Source organism: Phasianus colchicus, chromosome 33 (assembly GCF_987193195.1).
Source record: "Phasianus colchicus chromosome 33, bPhaCol1.hap1.1, whole genome shotgun sequence".
Classification (NCBI taxonomy): Eukaryota; Metazoa; Chordata; class Aves; order Galliformes; family Phasianidae; genus Phasianus; species Phasianus colchicus.
Genome location: NC_143468.1, coordinates 361,299 through 381,263, shown reverse-complemented (window position 1 = coordinate 381,263; position 19,965 = coordinate 361,299). Strand labels below are relative to the sequence as shown.

General features: G+C 41.0%; 1 long non-coding RNA gene and 1 pseudogene across 4 annotated transcripts; one reads left to right on the top strand and one right to left on the bottom strand.

Moving 5' to 3' along the window:
• Positions 1 to 9,844: 9,844 nt before the first annotated feature.
• On the top strand, positions 9,845 to 19,892 carry LOC149913911 (uncharacterized). Of its 4 annotated transcripts, XR_016460876.1 has the most exons (4): positions 9,845 to 11,211; positions 17,901 to 18,458; positions 18,779 to 19,303; positions 19,848 to 19,892. It is a non-coding gene; the product is annotated as an uncharacterized LOC149913911 (long non-coding RNA). The 4 variants fall into 4 exon arrangements; XR_016460874.1 differs by lacking the exon at positions 19,848 to 19,892 and having other exon boundaries at positions 9,848 to 11,211; positions 18,779 to 19,616; XR_016460877.1 differs by lacking the exon at positions 18,779 to 19,303 and having other exon boundaries at positions 9,852 to 11,211; positions 17,901 to 18,036; positions 19,848 to 19,891.
• LOC149913912 (olfactory receptor 4N2-like) lies at positions 11,218 to 14,558 on the bottom strand (annotated as a pseudogene).
• Positions 19,893 to 19,965: the final 73 nt, after the last annotated feature.

Here is a 19,965-nt window from a genome sequence, read left to right as displayed (position 1 = left end):
TGGCTTTCTTGAGTTCCAAGGTGATATAGTCTCCTTGTTGTCCTTCTCCATGGAAAATTACACCTTCACTTTCAGAGGTCTTAAATTTCAGAGAGATGACATCTTTCAATGTTTTCATTTTCTTGTTCCTGAATCTGTATGGTAGCACTATGTGGCCATCAAAATTGATAACATCAGCCCCTAATGAAGAAAAAAAAAAACAAAAACATAACATTGTTTATGAGCGATTATATATTCCAGTAGCTATTGGAAAAAACAGATACGTTGTATGTAGATTGTATCTGAACAGAATAAAAACCTGTGCAAGTGCAGTATGCATTGCAAATATATTTTCTATTGACCAAGGATTATTCCTATAAAAAGTAGGAACGAGGAAGGACATAAGTTTAATTCATAGGATGTAAAAAAGCAGCATCAGGAAAACAAATACTGCCACAGTACTAATTTTATTCTGACTTTTCTTAAATGTATTTGTTTTCCTATGCATTTTCTTAACTAGTTGACAACTTCTGAGTTATCATTAATTACTCATATTATGCCTCCTAAAATCAAATATATGCATCTGTGAAGACTGTAATCACTAAGACATGAAACTAAAAAAATTGTGTAGGAGTTTTAAAATATTTTTCCTTGCCATGTTCAGTTGTATATATAGAAATGTTTGATAAAATTTAGCTTCAACTGGTCTTGAGAAGAAAAAATTCTATCATTTGGACCAAGCTTTTATCTAGGTTTGGTTTTATTCAAAATCAGGGAGGAAAACTGAGGGATGCAATGATTATCTTTTAAAGTTAATCCAATATTCATGTAAAAGTTGCATAATATACTACAAAATTTGATATATTCTTATTTTCATTTTTTTAAGAATGAGACAGAATTTTTCACAACTTTTTTTGGATGCACGGTCCAGAAGTAATAGCTACAGAATTTCATTTCAATGAACAGGCATACTTCTAGTGAGTTTTGAATCTTCTCTTTTAAAAACAGTTCAGTAAAAGACTGCAAACATATAGATCTTTAAAATTTTATAGATTTGTTTAATAAAACCCTTTAAAAGCCACTTAACCTGTGACCAGTAACTAGTGCCCTAGCTATTATTTCTATGATTATTTCCTCCTCTCTATTCACAACTAATAATTTAAATTCTTTAAAAATAATTCTTTAAAATGTTGATCTTTTTAAAGAAAAGAGTCTTCCCCACTTATATTCTACGGAAGCGTCCACTGTTATTGGCACAACATATTAGTATAATTCATTTCATGTTCTGAATTAAATAAAAAATAAAATTTATCATAAATTCTTCAATTACATCTTCCTTATTTTTGCCTGCTTCTATTGTGTGCCTATTTTCTTGTGTGACTGCTTGTAACTTTCTAAAAATCCTAACTAGTTTTTGTTATCATGGTGGAAAGTAACTTAAATCTTTCAGACCTTCTCAAAAACACACAAACAAAAACATTCCATTGTGCAGTTAGTGCAGCAGAATCTTAAAAAATTCCATTATAGCATTTTGTACATGATTAATATTACATATAAATGATTAATAAATTATATATATTTCAGTTCAAATTTAGGTAGTCAACATTATCCGCTATTATGTTAAAAAAGTTGCCTTTGTTTTTGGCAACATATGTCAGACATGCATTTTAAAAAATGCTTACTTTGAAGTAATTCTTGAAATATTATTTTTCATCCAGATTCAGTGAAGCGCCTGAAGAAATGTCTACAACCATGCCTAAATGTCTGGGAATTTAGGGGATACCAAAATGATCTGCTGAGTCAATTTTTACGAGTTCTGAGTCCTCAACTGCTATCAAGAGGCTGCTTATGTACAGCATCAATGTAGGCTTCTTTTCACATTCTATAATTTCCAGGAACATTTTTGCAGTGATAGAAAAGTTACCTGAGTGTCAGAGAAAAGCAAGCTTCATGATGTTTATTCTTTACTGAAAGTATGTACAAACAGAACCAATGTTTCATTCTATTTCATTGTCCAGTCACAAAATCCACAACACATCTTCTATTCATTAACTAAACAACAGTCAGTTGAGATCAAGGCTCGCAGTTATGTTTATTAAGTGCTTGTCCATACATCCTTTCACCATTAAGCAAAGTGAGTTTTCTGATATACGCACCAACACATTATGTTTCTGTCCTTCAGGAGTTTTCCAGCTAGACCAGGCATGTCCAACCCATGGACTGTGGACAACATGCAATCTGGCGCAGCCTGTCAAGAGGCCCAGCCTCTGCCCCTCACCACCATGGTGATTAGTCTTCTTAACCTACCTGCCTGGTCTGGCCCTAGGTGCTCACCTAGAAACAACCACACATAGATCTGCCACTAACATCATGGTGACTGAAACCAGGAGCTCAGTGTACAGGTAAGTCAGGTTATGGCAAATAATTTTATACTATTTGATACTTTAGCCAAAAACAGTACTGCAAACAGTGAAAAACATGCAGCCATGCTTTCTGTTTTGATAAAGGAATTTGAGACTATATTTCAAGACTGATGAAAAGAATCTTTTTTTCTTTTCTTTTTTTTCTTTTCTTTTCTTTTCTTTTCTTTTCTTTTCTTTTCTTTTCTTTTCTTTTCTTTTCTTTTCTTTTCTTTTCTTTTCTTTTCTTTTCTTTTCTTTTCTTTTCTTTTCTTTTCTTTTCTTTTCTTTTCTTTTCTTTTCTTTTCTTTTCTTTTCTTTTCTTTTCTTTTTTTCTTTTGTGTACTCATGACCCTATTTTCAGTTCCCATAAATAAATTACCTGCAAATTTTTAAATGTAATGTGTAGAGTTACAATCACATATTTAACTCAAACATTGATCCTGTCTCTTCATCAGACTTCTGTAAGACCTCTCTTAGCAGAGACAAACATTCCTTGCTTCACCATCCCATCTTATTCATGTCATTGCTCTCTGATTGTACATAAATTTGTGAACAACAGTTATCAAGGATGAAGCACAGAATGAATGAAATTTCATCAAAAGTCTCTCACTAACACCTTGAGAACTCACTAGGAATTGCAACCACTACTATAAAAACAGACTTGTGCATTGATTTCACAGAAATGAAATCAAATATCTTACTAGTTTTATGGTTCCCCACCCCCCCGCCCCCTTTTTAAAAATTAAAAATTGAAATGTTTTGTTACTTACATACATAAACTATATTATATATTTTACAAGAGATGCTCCAAAAATAATGCCTCCTGCTTTATTGTGTTGGCCCATGGTGACAGAGACAGATGTTGAAAGTGTGGTGGTAGAGGCTGAAACTTCCTGACCATATTCCATCACATTTTGTGTGTGACAGATGGAAGCAGGATGGTGGTCTGACAAAATAACCTCTGACACAGAAGTGCATAAGAAGCAAAGGTGGATAATTCAATTCCTCCAGGTGGAAAATTGGCTCTCATTGACATTCACTGGTGATGACTCAACACTGATGAACACCAACAGTGGATGTGAATACGAGTTGGTAGGTGGTAGATTTCAGCAATTATGACAGCTAGTCTCCTCCTCTGGTGCAGGTTTTTACAAGAATGGCCTGTGGTTTCTTGTTCATCCCTGGTGAAAATACACAGCTAGTGGTGGTGATTTTCTTGAAAAAATAGTATTATGAGGCTGAGAATTTGCTCTATCAAATAGTGTTATTATGCTCTTTGTATCTGTTGTAGTTTCCATGGAGACATTACTTGCAGTAACCTACGTACATGTAGCCCACAAAAATTCCTCTTTTCTCAGAACATACCAGGCAAACCAAAAGTATGGAAACCCATGCACCAATCACTAATTCATAGGTCACTCTGAAAGTAATGCTTGCTATTTAGTTACACACAAACTATAATAGAGGTTTATCTAGACATGAACCAGCAGTATGCCCAGGTAGCCAAGAAGGCCAATGGCATACTAGCTTGTACCAGAAATAGTGCTGCCAGCAGGAGCAGGGAAATGATCATCCCTCTGTACTAAGTTATAGAGAGGCTGCATCACAAGTACTGTGTTCAGTTTTTAGCCCCTGACTAGAAGAAAGACACTGAAAGCCTGGAGTTTGTCCAGAGAAGGGCAATTAAACTGGTGAGGGGTCTGGAGCACAAGTCTTATGAGGAGCAGCTGACGGAACTGGGATTGTTTAGTCTGCAAAAGAGGAGGCTCAGGCATGACCTTATTGCTCTCTACAACTACCTGAAAGAAAGTTGTGGCAAGGTGAGCGTCAGCCTCTTCTCCTTTGTAACTAGCAATAGGACTAGAGGGAATGGCTACAAGCTGTGACAGAGGAGTTCAGGTTGGATGTTAGGAAAAGTTTTTTTTCCAAAAGATTGGTCAAGCACTGGGATGGACTGCCCTGGGAGTGGCTAGTTAGATCAGAAAAAGGTAATACTTTCTTTCTCTACTTGAAACAGTCATAGGCTCCACAAAATTCTTCCTGTGGAAGTAAAAGAGATTAAGAAGACTGAGGGGATAGATTCTATAGTGCAAGTTTCCTCATGTCTCTCTATGACATTGTTACTCTACATTCTACTGGAGTAAAAGGCACCTACAGAGCATTTTTATTTCATGTTATTTTTGAACACAATTGATGTAATAGCAGCTTAGTATCACCAAAATAGACATGTCACATCACTGGAAGGTTTTCAGGCTCTTTCCAATTGCCTATATATATATGTACAGATATATATTAATATGTAGATATTTTCATGGATCACCTCAACCTATCATGACTTCCACAGCATTGACTTTGCATCCTATGAAGGAGGTCAAAGGAAAGAATTTAATTTTCTGCTGTTTGTAAAGTCCCCTATGTAGAACATATCACCTTTCCCCTAAGATCAGCTGGTATCTCTTTGTAACATCAGCATAAGTTACCTTGACTGTCAAGCATGTGACTCACATCTAATCAAGACTTTGACTAGATTTTTGTGGGTTTGTGGGTTCCCAATATGTAGCTCATGAAATACAAGTATCCTTTTCATACCTGGATCAGTCTTTCAGTCATGCAGTTATGTTCTTTTCATTATCAATTTACTTAAATTAATATCACACACTTTAACAGAGTCAAGTAAAAGTATCACATATTTCTAAAACACGGCCCTGAATATTATGCTTTGAAATCATTCAATTAAAAAAGAAACAGGACTAATCTTTGATTGAGTAGCTTTCTTTTATTCCTAGCTAAGCTACCAGCATGTGCACTGGCCTATATAATAATTCACTATAATAATTCACCTAAAGATTACATAGCAATTATGTTTAAGAGTCATTATGTATAGAAAGATGGTAATGACTTATGTTCCTTCTACAATGACTCTCAGCTATTTAATATCACGATAATAACCATGACAAGAAATGGTACTTAGACAGTAAAACATATTGTTCCTATAATTGAAGCGTAAATATATAATATTTTTCATCCTTAGTCACTAAACTAACTACCATTAATAGGAAAGAGACAGTATATAAGTGTATACATATATGTTTATATATTTGTTTATATATTTACTTAGTGCACGAGAGAGACAGGAAAAGAGGAAGAGAGACAAAAATGTGGTAAGATAGGAAAAAAGTAACTGACAATATTGAAAATAAAGATATGCATTTAAATAAGAAATATAAATCTAATTACTTTAAACCTGAATTCTCCACTGTTGGATTTCCTGAGATATGGATAAGCACTATTGACATGTTAAAAATACAACACCACTTTCATCTGGCTAGGAAAATGTATTAGCCCTTAATCCAATATATTTCTGTGATGCCACATTTAAGCAGTTTTCCTCTGAAGAACAATAAATCAGAATATCTCGAAGAAGGTGTTAAAAAATCTGGTGACAAAAGTGACCCCAATTCCAAATCTCAAAGGAAAATAAGTCACCACCCACAGTCTTATTACCTTATTAGACTTGGGTAGGCTTGTTCAGATATTTTTTGCCCTATACTTGTGTCTACTTGAAGAATTTTGTAAATTTTGGTCAGTGAACAAAATCTGTAAAAGAGATTCCTTTTTGAATTCCAAAATAATTCATTTAATTAATTACAAACAATTTTGAATTAGACTCAGACTCCAGAACTTCCCTATTTCCTCTTTTTTCTGGTGACGGAAGTGTAACTATATGTCATGGTTTTAGATTTTTGTTCTCAGTATTCCACATCATAACATCATGTAGTACATGTTAAAGCATTTATGCTCCTGTTCCATGCATAGTAGATACTTCAGGGTACCTGTTTTAGAAGAGAAGAAGAACTATATCCCCCGGAGGACTGCTCACTGTTCTGTTACCATTTCTGCTCAGTGGGAAAGATAAAAACCATTCGTAGATCTCTTGACTTCCCTTTTTTGATTTTCTGGCTCATCTCTGCTCCCAGCCATATCACCTCAGCTTAATTAGAGTAAGGCTTCTATTTTTCAGACACTCTCACTTTAGTTATTAGCTTCAATTCTAATTACGTTATATTATATTGCATTATAGTATGTTATCTTGCATTCTGATATCTTATTTAGTAAATTAGTTTGTTTCTCCTCAGATCATTGCCACTGTGCTGTTTTTAGACCCATCTCCCTACCTTTTTCCCTTTTCCTTTTCCCAGGGCTTGGATTTGCAGGTTCCCCTGCCTCATTAGTCTATTACCTATGTTAGTGTCTGAAAAGTGCTAGAATAGAAGTAGAATAGTGCATAGAGGTGCTCATTCACAAAAACTCAACAGTGATTTCATAACAGCTAATTTAGCTACTTTGATAAACGTTACTGCCTTGAATTACTAAAAAATTCCTGCTAAGAGCAGGTGTCAGTGAATTTACATTGGACAGAATAGCAGTGTACTTTCCAGAGAAATGCTTGTGAATATATCTGAAATCAAGCCAACAATATTCATAGGAAATTTACCATTCACACATATTTCAAAATTGCCAATGGCTTCTACACGATCAACTCTGCACACTTCTTACAAAACATTTCACTGGGATTAAAAATATAAAGGTTCTGTACTAATGATTGCTGGCAATCTTAGGTGAAATTTTTCTCACTTTTTTCACTTACACTAACTCTATTTCATCTGACATACTTTTTAGATTAAAACATTTTTAGAGTGAGGATCTTCACTTTCAGCATTCTTTTCTTAACATATTATGTGAGCCTTATGCTGCTGTATGGGCACTAATGCATATACTAATTCTGTATGACTAAAAAGCATTAACCATGAATCTATCCTTTAAAAGCATCTATCTTTCAAAAACGTAAAATGTATCAAAGAGCCTCTCGCTGGGCTACCATATTCCACACATGTATTTTGTTGTTGTTATTAATCACGGGCACCAAAATATCATTATGAAAATTTAAGCACATAAACAATATATTATCAACATACTGCTCTGATGACCAAGAAGGCCAATGAGTTCATTGAAAAGAGCATGGCCAGAAGGTCCAGGGAGGTGATCTTCCCCCTCTGCTCTGCTCTGGTCAGGCCTCACCTGGAGTACTCTATCCAGGTCTGGGCTTCCCAGTACAAAAAATGCAGGGATCTCCTGGAGATAGTCCAGCAGAGGACCACAAGTGACCTGGAGAGTCTCCCCTATGAGGAAAGGCTAGGTAACCTGAATCTTTTCAGCCTTGAGAAAAGAAGACTGAGAGGGGATCTTATTAATGTCTATAAATATCTTAAGTGTGGGAGTCAAAGGGACATGGCCAACCTCTTTTCAGCAGTCCATGGGGACAGAACAAGGGGAAATGGCCATAAAGTTGAGCATAGGAAGTTCCGAACCAATAAGCGAAAGAACTTCTTCACAATGAGGGTTACAGAGTACTGGAACATGTTGCCCAGAGCTTTTCTTCAGAGGAGGGGAGTTACATTCAGCTAGATTGAGTCAAGGTTAGATATCATGGGGAAGACAGAGACCCCCATGCTTTCTGGGAACGCATCCTCATGGGGACAGTCTTTTTCTCCCAGCTGGAAGATGTCCATGCTGCAGCATGTGTCTGGTGCCGCTTGTGCTCCTGTCACTGAGCCCCTCTGAGAAAAGCCAGGCTTCATGATCTTCCACAATCCTAGTAAGCATCTGTAGGTAACACTCACTTTTTTTAATACTGATTGTAGGCAGTTCCCTCAGCCTTTGCTGCGACTGCTGGGTGCCCTGGACTCTCACCAGCCCTGGCTGAGCTCTTGCTCCATGTGGCAATGTCTTTTTCATACCAGGGACACCAGGTAGGGACTTAAGAATCCACATGCAGATTCTCAAGGTCCAAAAGGGGGGAAAAAATAGAGAGAGAAATATGTGTTGTTTTTGTTGTTTTTGTGAGTTCGTTTTCTTAAGTATTACTCATTTTTTATTTATTGAATCAATTGTTCAATATGCCTCATCTTGAAAAGATGACCTTCATGCTGAACTTCAGGCTGCTTCATGTCAGAACCAAAGTCATCTTCTCCACATGAGTAGCCACTTCTGTAACTTGTTTGACACATTCTCAGGGCCCCAGTCAGCTCAGGTCCTTCTGCTGGATTCCTTCTGTTGTCCTGGCACAGCAGCTCAGAGAATGCTGGTCTCTGCCTTCCCCTATTCCTGAGGACTTGGGGAAGAAGAAATGACAGATTTTGGCAAGGGAAAAGGATGGAGATGCGAAGGATGGTCTCACAGGAGCTTTTGTTGTCAAAAGAATTACCAGGAATGGCCATGTGAGCCTGCAAGGTGGTACTGGAGTTGGGACTCCGCCAGCTAGTGGTAAACTTATGGGATGGATAGTTTGGTGCCAAGACAGAGGTGGCCATCTGGAGAGAGGTGGACAGGACCCTGCCTGGCCACCAGAGCACACAGCTAATTTGAGCTGAAGGGGAAATACTTTGTCCAGTAAAGATCCCAGTAAATCCTGGGAAAGCATCCTTCAGGAATAATATTGCAATATTTTTTGGAATTTGGAATACTTCTTTCTTTCCAGACTTTTTCTGATAATTTGAAAATTTTACACCAATCTATATAAGTCGATAATTATTAAACTTGCTTTTAGCTTTTACATTATACAGTTTTTAATTTTTTACTTGTAAATTTACTTTCCCTCTTAAAAGCTCAAAACATATCCTGATTGTGTTTTATCAAAAAACAAATAAGTGAATAAAATATATAAACAGGTAATTTCTCTAAAATTAGAAATCTGTTACTCAATTTTCAGGCACATAAGAAGCTGGCTTATCTACAATGTATCTTTCAATTTTAATGGATGTTTGTGAGTCAAAGAATCAGTGGGATCATATCTAAAGTATGCTTCTGCATAATCTTCACACATTAGCATTAAAAATAATCCTTATACATACCTAGGTGCAATTTTCCTTGATTTTTTTTTTTTTTTTTTAAGAGAACAACAGTAGTTCACAGCTTGAAGCAAGCACAATATTAAAAATCATAAAATAAAATTACAATAGTTTTTCTTAACATTGTTTCTAATAAGTTGCATAACTCATCAGAAGATATAAAAATCTTCACGTGGAAGATACATTTATTCAGTATATTCTATCATTGCTGTTTCAAAGTGTATTAGTTACTGTAAGCTTTCAGGTATTATTTATTTTTTTCCCTCAAGATTTAGCTTTTTGACCTCAAACATTAGTGAAAGATGCAGTCAGGATTAGCAGGTTCTAAACTGTATTGACTCTCAGGGAAAAAAAAAGCACTGAAGTTTCTGTTCAGATTCTATCTGAAGAGACTGCTGATCAGTTCTTTATTAGAAAAATTTCCATTTTTAGTGAACTTTTGTCATAGGAAATACAGACAAAAATAATAGCTATTTAATAATATATTACAAACTACCAAAATAAAAACATCAGAAGAAAGCTAGAAATTACTTCATCAAAAGTTACTATAGGAAGTAGATTAATTATCTGTTAATATATATTCTGCTGGTCCTATCGTCTGATTTCTTGACTGAACAAGCCTACACATGCACTGTGATGCTGAAAATGCTTATCACTATTTATAGACAAGATTATTCCTTCCCTGTCTGTTGAACACGTGGATCGTACCAGTGCAGCTATTGTGGCTGCAGTAGGGGTGGAAGACAAAGGGAGTTTTCTTCATGACAGCAACACCAGCCACTTGCTTCAAGGTGTATAAATGTTGAGGAGATGGAGAACACTTGCTGTCAGAAATCATGGCAGCTGTACAGAATCTAGTTGTATTTTGGGGATGGTTCTTGTAACCAGTTGATTTTATGACACTGTCCTACTCAAGAGTCTAAAGTGCATGATAGAAGAAAGCTGGGAAAATGCTTCTCCTTACTATTTTTCACTTGCAGATTCTTTCTTTAGGGATTCTTTCCAAAAGGAGATTTTGGGGATTGAGGCAGTTGAAGAAAGAGTGAAGCCAGGGGGCAGTCCCTGTGGAGAGGACCCCAGGAACTGAGCTTCCCCACCACTGTCTCAATGAGAAGACAGACGCAGTTCCCATTCCTGCTCTGCATATGGAAAAGTATGGCTGGATTTATTTGTTTGGGTTTTCTTCCTTTCTCTCATTTTGAAGGGGAAAAGCTGGAGCAGGGGGAGCACTACTGGTCCTTTGTTACCTCCATAACCGGTTGGATTCTGCATGTGCTGCAACAGGACAGCATTGCCAGGCTCCTTAACCTGCTGGGGCAGGGTGGGAGCAAAGAGCGTGAACTGCCCTCCTGCCAGCTGCACCTAGTTATGGTTTGCCAGGTCCCTGCTGCCCTGAATTTCACCTGAAAGGTTTGTTCTAGCTGCTTGCAGTAGTAAAATTTAGGGAAGAAATGGAAGTCAAGAGCTAAGGCTCTGCACAATAACTTTGCGTGGATTGAACTGCGGCACCTGAAGACTGTTTCCTGAATAATGCTGGCATTTTGCAGGTGTGTTGGTTTAACCCACTGAACTGATGTCTGTGAGCGCCAGTCTTCTCCACCTGAACAGTAAGAAAGCTGGGATATGCCCAGAAATTGCAGCAGTTGCTGTGAATACTCTCCCAAATGTTTGTTTCCTTTAGTGGTAGCTAATGACTCAGCACTGTGATATCCTGTCTCTGGCACGATCTGGAACGCTGCATCTCTTTGCAGATGTTGGGTGCCCATTTCCATGGACCCTCCTTTCTTTCTCTCCTCAGAAGCAGCACAGTGCGGTTCCCTGCGTTAGGGAGCAGCAGCCAGCAGGCTGCCAGAATGCCAGCTGGGCCTTGCAGCGCGCAAAGGGACGTGTTGGGGATGGACCATCCTTAGCACCATGCAAAAGTGAGTCTCTTCAGTCCTCTGTCGTGAAGTATGGAAGAATGCATTTTAAGTATTACTTCTGAGCGGGTGCAGGACTGTAGGGATGTCAGGTAACCATGGTGGAAGCACTGGGGAGGCCGACAGCAGCAGCTGATGGCAGCAGTGTGACAGAAGGCCGTGTATAAGTGGTGGTGCTCAGAGCTGAGTGCATTCCTGAGAAAGGCACTCTTGACTTTATGGCGTTTTCTTTCACCTAGTGATATGTAGAAAGTTAGTGAAGAAAGGAACAACAAGAACAAAAATACCCTACTGCAAGGGCAACTGCATTTGGATATTTACAGCATGCTAGAGCGTTATGTGAGAACCAAGAACTCCGTGACCTGTAGGATGCAATGTCTTCTGAGAGATTATTGGAGGACTTTGTGGACGGAGAAGTGTTTAGCTCACTCTGCATCATCTACACTGCCTAAGGAAGTTACACTGCAGTAAGAAAACCATGCTCTCTGAAAGCACAGTTTCCCATTGAGAAGAATTATTTGGCTGACCACCTTGGGGTCAAACTATAAAGCGGATTACAGGGCAAGTACAAGGGGCGAGACAAACACGCCTAAGGCATGGTTTATTACTTCTCAAAGTAGAAATTAAGAAAGGATTAGCTGAACTTCTCCCTAGAAATGCCTGTTAGTTTTGCTGGAATCCTTAGTGACTAATTCAGACAGACATCTGTGCTGCAAATGTCTGTAACTGTATGGATGAAGTTTATGATCTGCACGTCCTGTAAAGCTATAGCTACATTGTCTTTGATTTTTACTTAACAGATTGCAATGTCTTGCCTATGCTATATGAATTGCAAAGCTTGCCTGCAAGCTGGATCATCCAGCAGCTTTCACACTCTCCCTTTGTGGAAATGTAATCAACTCATTCAATGGTGGGATCATGAATGAGTCCAACGAGAAGGCAGCATCAACAGTGAAAGTTTGACTATAAACTGAAATAATGAATTACCATGGTTGAAGCTGAACCAGTAGTCCAGTAATAGTTCTATGAAGTCTCAACACCTACCAGATACTTTCTAATGAATTTAAAAGATTCTTAATGATAACTTCATAGTGCATGAATTGGTTCCTTTACACAGGTTGGTTCTTCCTTAACTTATTCCATACAGGTTTTAGTATCACTCTAGGGATTTTTTTGATAGAAAAGGACTTCTTGAAGGTTATCACTTGTACATTATGCTTTTACATAACGTACAGTGTGGATTTGTTCCTAAGAAAATTGCATGAACAAAACGAGGAACAAATAAACTTTCATTTATTTCTTTCAAATTTTTTTTTTTAAATATGTATTTGCTGACCAACTTCCACACGGAGCTTTTGATCTCCTTGTTACAGCATGTAGATCATGGGATTAGTCAAGGGAAGACAACCGTATGGAAAAGAAAGGTTTCCCAATGGAAACCTTTTCCATTGGGACAGCCTCAGAGGGTAGGACATATATGTAGACAGCTGGGCCAAGCATGACAAAAACAACGATGATGTGGGAAATGCAGGTGGAGGTTATTTTGTTCTTTGTTTTGGTGTGTCTGGAGCTTCAGCAAGAGGATTATGTAGGAGATGAGGAGAAGTGCAAAGCACATGACAATGACAACTCCATTGTTGAGGAACATCAGAAGTTCCGCCGTGTAAGGTCAGCACAGGCCAAGTTCGCCAACTGACGCACATCACAGACAAAGTCGTCCAGGACGTTGGGGCCACAGAAGGGGAGCTTGATGGTGAGAGCAAATAGAATGACGCCATGAATGAAGCCACCGCCCCACAAAGCTCCAGCCAGGGCACAGCATACAGTCCTGTTCACAAGCATGGTGTAGTGGAGAGGTTTGCAAATAGCAACGTAACGGTCACAGGCTATGGCCAACAGCAGGAAAGCTGCTGCTGCTCCCAGGAAGTGAAGAAACAAAGGCTGGGTCAATCAGGCCTTGTAGGAGTTGATCTTAGGATTTGAGAAAAAGTCAGCCAGCATTTTGGGTGGGGTCACAGAACAGTAGCAGATATCCAAGAATGCCAGATTAGCCAGGAAAAAATGCATGGGTGATCCCAGCTGGGAATCCCCCTGAATTGTGAGAATGATAAGGATGTTGCTTGGGAGAATTATGATGTAGAACAGGAGGAAGAAGAAGAAGGGAATTGACTGGACTTTGTGGGATTGAGACAATCCTAGCAGAATAAACTCTCTAACTACAGTTTTCATGCTCCATTTTGACTCTTGCAAGCCCTGAAAAACAGACAGCAATAAACACACAATGCCAATATGTTGCAATATTTAGCAACTTAGGCTACGCTTAGGCTACTGAAAATGCACATCCTGTGACCGTTACCTGGTTTTATGGAGGACCACATCCCTGTATGTAAAGGAATATCAGATTTATTGGGCCATACCATACGGCAGGCCGCCATTAACCATTCTATTATTGAATGGTTTTCATCATTATATTGATTACCTGCATATAATCTCTGTCTAAGAACAGGATGGACGGTCATTGTGGCCAATTTGGCTATTTCCAGGCCATTCACCAGAACACTTTCTGCCCCAGAATCCCATAGTCTTAATAACCAAGCCGGTACACTTTCTCTAGGTTTCTGCCTGAATCGTTGGACTAAGTCCATCAGTTCTGTTGCCGTGTACGGTTGGGCTGTTACGTGCAAGTGGGTTTGAGCGGGGGGCCACTGATCAGGCGGCACCCCTGCTGGTCTGTCCTGTACCTTTTTTGTTTTTTGAGATATAACAGGATGGATTTCTAGTGCGTCCGTCAAAATTGGGGATTCAAGATCCGATTTAGATGGTTTATTTTCCTGATCAACACAGTCCGTTGATTCAGGAGCCTGGTCATTGTTTATTGAAATACTACGAACTTGACCTATTGGAAGACGTAGAATTGGTTTTTTTTCCTGTTAATAGGCCAAGTTCCTGTTCTAATTTTTCAATACGATCTTTTAAAAGTTCATTTTCATTCACTGAAGTATTATTCCTTATTTCGGCATTGTTTAAAGCATTTAATAGTGGCCATGCCACTGTAGAAGCAGCTAATTGTCTTTCTCTAGTGACTAATATATCTTTGCCTAGTCCCTGAAAGTAATCCGCTAGGCAATATGGGGAAACGTTTCCCACAACACTTAGGGGACCCATTTTTCAATGATAGTTGCCAATTCATAATAAGGGGATCCCGCAAATCCTGGGATCTGCCCTGGAATTATCTTATCTAGGGGGGTAGTGTTCTCCCCCTTGAACCATTTACAGAAATTCCAAAGAAAGGACATAGTGTAAGTTTCAGTATATTCGGCTTGCCTGCCTGGCTCGCCAAGTGTATAATCAATGAAAATTATATAAAGGAATATTATATAATTTAATAATATTAAGATGTTATAGTAATGAAATAAGCAAGAGAGTTAGGCACAGCAAGACAAAGAGAATAAATAGAAGGCTCACCCGTGTCGTGGGCTCGCTCAGGAAAGACCAGTGGAGTGGATCTTCCGAAGAGAGAGAGAGAGATCCTTCCCCACTGGTAGTTAGCTCTTGAATGGGTCTAGGAGAGGTGGAGCCAGGCTCCACCCCTTCCTGCAGCACAGCTGAATTGCTTTCACTTGTGCTCCCAGGGCTGCCTCATTGCTCGCCTCAGGTGACTAATCAGAGGTTCAGGCTGTGACTCAGCAGTTCCCATACACTGAAGTAATCTACCTGGACTTGTGCAAGGCTTTGATATGGTCTCACTCCACATCCTTATCTCTGATTTGGAGATACGTGGATTTGAAAAGTGGATTAGTAGCTGGCTGTATGATTGCAGCCTGAGGGTTGTGGTCAGCAGCTCTGTGTCCAGGTGGAGGCTAACAATAAGTGGTTATATTAAGGAATCCCTCAGGGTTCCATCTTGGGACTGCTGTTTTTAATATCTTTGTGGGTGATCAAATAAATTCTTCACTGTGGGGGCTGTCAGGCACAGGAAGAGGTCCCCCAGAAAGGTTTTGGATTGCCCCATCCTATGAGGCATTCAGGGCCAGGGTGGATGTGGCTCTGGGCAACCTGATCTACTGCATGACAACCCTTCCCATGGCAGAGAGGTTGGAACTGTATGATCTTTAATATCGCTCCAACCTAAACCAGTCTATGATTCTCTGAATCTAACTCGGTTCAGTTGGTCAATCTGGGACCCAAATAAATATCTGTATAAACATGCCAAGGCAGCCTAACACAAGTGCACGTGGCTGGCACAGGATGGATCCCCTTCCACCCCAGTGCAAGGAGAAAGGATGAGGAAAAGCAGACAGGTTCTCAACGCCTTTTTTACATCTGTCTTTAATAGTCAGGCCCGTTATTCTCAGGGTACTCAGCCCCCTGAACTGGAAGACAGGGTGGGGAGCAGAATAAACCCTCCACAATTCAGAATAAAACAGCACGTGACCTGCTGCTCCACCCGGGCTGTCACACATCCGTGGGATTGGACTGGATCCACCTGAGGGTACTGAGGGAGTTGGTGGACGTGGCATCCTAGCAGCCCTAATCAATCAGGGAGTTCCCAGGTGACCGAATACTTGCTAATGTGGTGCCCATCTACGAGAAGGATCATCCTGATGTCCTCCTATGACTACATACCCACCTGGTGGATGAGATGCTGTGGGTGGAAGCTACCTGGACTGGAGCAAAGCCTCTGACACCGCCTCCTGTAGCATTCTCCTGGAGAAGCTGGCAGTCCATGGCTGGGATGGGTACACTCTTTGCTGAGTAAAAAACTGCTAGGAGGGCCAGGCCCAGAGAGATCCAGATGGAGTCCAGTTCTGAGAGGCGTTCCTCAGGGGTCGGCGCTGCAGCCTGTCCTGTTCAGTGTATTCACTGACGAGTCGGATGAGGGAATTGGGTGCACCCTCAGTAAGTTTGCAGATGACACCAAGTTAGGAGGAAGCGTCCCACAGACGGACTGAGATAGGCTGAATCACTGGGCTGACTGCAACTGCATGAGCTTTAAGAACGTCAAGAGCTGAGTGCTGCTTTTCGGCTACAGAAACCCCAGGCACCGTCACTACAGGCTTGGGGCAGAGCGGCTGTAAGGCTGCACGGACGAAAAGGGTCTGGGGTGCTGGTGACAGCCGGCAGTGCCCTCCAGTGGCCAAGGAGCCCAATGGCAGCCTGAAATGGGGCAGTCAGGAGCGGGGATGCGATCGTCGCTGTGATTTGCTAGTGGCCCCAGGGGATCTAAATTGCTAGCGGTTGTCCTTGTCCCATCAACTGCAGCCCAGCCCAGCCCAGCCGCTCCCTACAAGAAGACATGGCGGCCCTGGAGTGTATCCACAGAGGGGCACCAAAGCTGGGAGGGGTCTGGAGCGCAAGACTTAACGGGGAGTGGGAGAGGGAGCTGGGATGGTTCCGTGTGGAGAAGAGGAGGCTCAGGGCAGACCTTATCGCTCCGTCCAGCTACCTGGAGGGAGGTTACAGTGAGATGGGACCTCTTCTCCCAGGTAAATAGCAATAGGACTACGGGGAATGGCCTCACATTGCACCATGGGAGGTTCAGATTGGATATTAAGAAAAGTTTCTCCCAGAAGGGGTGGCGAGGCATTGGCACAGGCTGCCCAGGGAAGCGGTGGAGTCTCTGGAGGTGCGTAAGGAAAGGGTAGCTGTGGTGCTTCAGGACAGGGTTTGTTGGGCAGTGTTGGTGGCAGGTGGATGGTTAGACTGGATGAGCTTTCCAACCTTAATGATTCCGTGATTCTCCTCTCAGTACCTTACGTTCGCAGAAGTAGCACTAAATATACCGTGGATCTTTCTAAAGTGCAGAAGGTTACAGTGAGCTGTGTCTGTTCCATAATGTTCTTCCATTGGCTCTGGAGCATCGTTCTCCAATTGATGTGGATCCAGGGTGGATCCAGGGTGTCCCTTAAGGAGACCTGCATAGGCAGGAAGAGCAGTTGCTTAATCTGACACTGCATGGACAACGTGACTGCCCATCTCCCCAGCCCTGTCTGCTTAATGCCACCTGGCACTTGCCTTGCTTTTCCTTACATCAGACTTCTCTTCTAAAGTCTGCACTGAATGTTTCAGATCCTTTGTAGCAGCTGCCACCTGCTCTCCTCAGAGGACACGGGTGCAGAAGGGTTTCTCTTACCTTTAAACAAAGAACAGTAAGCGTAACAAAGCGTAACACAGGTTACCAAGAAATAGAACGTACTCCTCAGCTGTATGCCTCCACTGAAGTTCTCCTTCCCAAAAGATGACTGTACAAGAAATATGTCACGTACATAGATAGGAAATGATAAATATTAATATGAAAGGCATATTAATTAAACAGTTATCTGGCTAAGGACACAGTGAGACAAACTGCTAAGGAGGGACAAACATTAGCTCCCTGAAACTCAAAGAACTGCACTCATTAAAAGGGCTATAAATGATCAGAGATTAAGGGGAGAGGAAATTGGGATAACAATAGAAACTGCAAAGGTTGAGACAGGCAGCTGGAAAGGTGGCTTCCAACGTGGTCAGCCTAATCAGGGCAGGTGGAAATACCTGTAAAATGAGGGCAGTTACATGCACAGAATGAGAGAGAGTTGTCAGTGCAAGAACAGCGGAAGATTGGTTTTTCTTTCCATACAGTGAATATCCATCCTGAAAGGTCACGTTTTCTCATGATAGAAATTCCACTTATTGTGTGCGTGTTTCACTGACAGGATTGAACCAGGGCAGCTCATGAGGAGGTGCTGAGTGTTTGAAAAACACTGAAGATGACTTCAGGTTTTCAAGCAGAGCTCCACCGTGTGACCACAAGCAGCCGGTGCCATCTCGAGAGGCCCTGGTGTTCCTGAGGTACCTGCCTGGGACTAACAGTTGTCAGAGAGAACCTGCAGGAGACCAGAGCCCTTTGGGACTGCAGATGGAGCCTGGAAGGAGAGCCTCAAGGGATCTGATTGCTAGCAGTTGTCTTTGTCCCTGTACTGCAGCCCAGCCCGGCACTAAATCCCCCCCCCCACAATAAGACAGTGGATCGTTGGGGATGATCCACAGTTGACGTGGCCACTGGAATCCAAGAAACTCTTCCTGGTTCTTAGTAGATATCCAGATATCCACGAAACGTTCTGGATTATCTGTGGCAAACTCAGACTGAAAGAGTTGAGTGCAGGTCACGCCAAGTAACTGTGGTAGAATCCATTATTTGGGAAGAACATCTCCTTCCAGCTAGGGAAGTTAAATGGAACAGTGTGAAAAGATCCATCCGGCCAATCCTCTGAGTAAGGGAAAATCAAATGTTGGTTGGGCTTGATGTTCTTAGAGGTCTTCTCCAACTTCAGTTCTTCTGGGATTCTAGGACAATAGGACTCTGGGATTCGGGCATGATATTAGGATTCCCCCCTTGGGGCTCGGTGCCATTGGGTTCCCAGCACTTAGTGCCCTTCCCCTGATCCCTGGCTCCTTCCCATGCCCTGGAGCCAAGGTAGGGGCTGGCTGCATGCCAGGCTCAGCCTGTGCCAGGGGACTCTGCCAAGCCCAGGGGCATTTGGGAACGTGAGGGGGGTCCCAAGAGAATAAATGCAGCCCTGGCTTCTTGCAGCCTCACCCAGCTCCCAGCGTACAGTGGAAGATGAAAGCAGTTGCTGTCATCGTGCTCCTGCTCCTCGCCTCCATGTGCCTCCAGGCACAGGCTAGGGTGTGCAGACGGCTTCTTGGTAACGGGCTGGCTCGCAACCACTTTCTCCTTGGGTTCCCTTGCTTCCATTTGTTTTTGCTCATGGGTTAAGTGGATTAGACAGCTTTTAGTAAATTGAGGCACAGTCCAATAATGTTTGCCTTCTGCCACTATAGCACAATACATTTGATTTTCCCTTACTCAGAGGATTGTGCTATAGCAAAAACAAATGGTCTAAGCGGAGTGAAGGACACTGATTTGTGACGTAACATGAGGAAGACAGTAGATTGCTGATGTAAGAACTGTCATGCTTGTGCCCTGACCAGTGCTGATTATGCTGGAGTAAAAGCCTCAGGCCAGCACCAGTGTACCGAAGGCCCAGGGGAATGACTGCAGATTGACTTTGCAGGACTCCAGCCCACGACAGCTCAGAGCAACAAATGCATCTTGGTATTAGTAGTTCCTTTTTGCAACGGGGCAGTAGCCATTTATCCCTTCACAAATGCCAGTGCTGAGAAACCAAAGGCTCTACAATATCGTTTGTATAACTCTATGTGTAGAGAAAATGGCTTTGATCCAGAAAGCTAATAGTATAGACAGATAACAGAGAAGGCAGAATACCAGAAGGCATGCCACAACAGCAAAATGACACATCAGTGACAATGAGCTTGTCTTTCTCTGTTTATTTCAAATGTGTTTTTTTCTCTCTTCTGCATTGATTGCCATATTGTAGAAAGGATTGAAGGGAATAAAAAGCTAAATATATTAGAATATATAGAATATAGATAGATAGATAGATAGATAGATAGATAATATATAGATATAGATAGATACTATAGATAATATAGATAATACAGATAATATAGATAGATAATATAGATAATATATAGAATATATATATTAGTCAGGAAGAAAATGAATGTAAGCAACCTCAAAAACACTTCTTTATTTTTTGCATAAGCTTGACTTAGTAAAAGGTGCTCCTTTTCTGTAGGTATGAAACAACGGATACACCAGGAAATTTTGGCTGACCTCCCCAGGTCACAGCCTTTAAAGGGATCATTAATTGCAATGGAGAAAGATTTTGGTGGGCTACATCAAGGGGAAAATGA